This window comes from Theobroma cacao, chromosome 9 (genome assembly GCF_000208745.1).
Source record: "Theobroma cacao cultivar B97-61/B2 chromosome 9, Criollo_cocoa_genome_V2, whole genome shotgun sequence".
Lineage (NCBI taxonomy): Eukaryota > Viridiplantae > Streptophyta > Magnoliopsida > Malvales > Malvaceae > Theobroma > Theobroma cacao.
Genome location: NC_030858.1, coordinates 17642290 through 17644259, shown reverse-complemented (window position 1 = coordinate 17644259; position 1970 = coordinate 17642290).

Genomic DNA, 1970 nt, shown 5'->3' with positions numbered 1-1970 from the left:
AAAAAATAAACATAAAAAAATAATTATATATATAATAAAGGGTATTTTGTTTTTTTATTTGCTATTCCTTTCTTATTCCATAAGCTATTGTTACCAACCAAACACTAAAATAAGTCATAATAATTATTCTTAACCTATTCCATTTATCATACCTAACTACGCAAAAACTATTTTATTCTATTTTCATCTCATTCTATTCCAATATAATAGTTATTCTATTCTATTCCTATCTATTCCGCGAACCAAACGTGCTGTAAGTGTATTAATCCGGCCAAAAAGCCCTCATTAGACTAAACCAACTTCAACAACTTTTATCTAGCTCTTGTGTTTCATTAATTAGCCAAATAACAATTCTGTAGGTCAAGCAGTTAAATTGAATATTCTAATATTTCCCTTTATAAATAAAGCTAATAATATTATTTATGGATTCCAAACAGAAAAAGAAAAAGAAAATTTCTTGACATATGATATACATACATATATCCCAAAAAAAGAAAATATAATATTTATGATATCAATATTTCAAACCAAACACACTCTTATGTTTAAAATTCATAATTTATGTGATTCATGGAAAACTGCAAAACCCAAAGGCTAGCCAATAGCAATATGTCAATTTAAGGATTTTATTTTCCAAGTTAAAAGTTAAATTTACATGTTACATATTTTATGAAAATATTATTGTATTTGCCCTTCAGAGTGTTTTAACTTTTACCCATAGTAGATAAAAAGGCTTAACAATCAGTATTTAACTAAACTTTGTATGGCATCATTTTAAAATGACGTTTTCTCTTAGTAAAAGTAACAGGTTTTTTTATTACTCAAAAATTACACATCTTTAAAATCAAAGATAAAAGCATGTGCCTTGTTCTCTTTCCTTTTGTTTTCCTTTATATCTTCATCATAAATTTTACAAATATATGAAATCCAAACTTTCATCATTTTACATAATAAAAGTGTTCAAAATTTTGACTTGATTTTAAATTTCTCAGACGTAATCATCAATCACCACCCAATTCCAAATATAAGTAGACATATAAGAGGGCGGAATTGTTTTTAGATGAGGCTTCCCCCAAAATAGAAAAGGAGATATGTGTAAGGTAGGATTAAAGAAAAGGTAGCAAGTTGACCATGCAAAGGTAGCGGGTAGTTCCCTTAAAAAATTACAAAGTGAGGGATCACTTGAGCCTAAGGGAGATTTAAGTGAATCACATGCAAAGGATTTAAAATTGAAGGGAACAAAGATGTTGGATGAGGGAAGTGGGCTTAAAAGGTATGATGAAAAGACCAACATGCGGAGGGGCCTAGTAGTAATAAGGAACGTTTTGAGATTATCAAGAAAGGGCTAAGGAGTAAGAAAGTGAGTTGTGTATCTAGGCGTGAGGGATAACAAAGGGGATGGTTGCAAGTGAGCTAAACTTGAAAGAAATAAAATTGGTTTGTGAGACTAGTGTGCCTAGAAAGAGTAAGGAGATGGATCAAGTACGGTGGTGTCTAGTAGTAATGGGCAATGGGCCAAGAAAACCAAGAAAAGGGGAAAGGGCATGAATGTGGGGTGTGAATCTATGCATGATGAGGAAATTGTTAGGAAGGCTGAAAATCCCAATAGAAGGCTTAAGGTGAGTAAGGAGGACAATATGGGCAAAAGGGAAAAAGAGTAAGAATTGGGGTTTTGGTGAAGATTTAGGGGTTAATGAAATTGAAGTGAGGTAACATGGTGTATGTGATCAAAACTAAATTTCATGACTACCAAAAAGGAAAGTTTGAGGCAGCATAATAAGGGAGGAAGAATTATGATGAAATAATAAGTAATCGGGGGATTATGTTTCATGAGGGGACTAAGTTAGACATGAGGATACTGTCGTAGGTGGGAAGGGAAATCATGTAGTTGATTGAGGAATGAAATAAAGTTAGTGGAGTAAGAATGTGATGAGTTTGAAACTAAAGTTGAGGAAGAAGAAAAAGCTAAA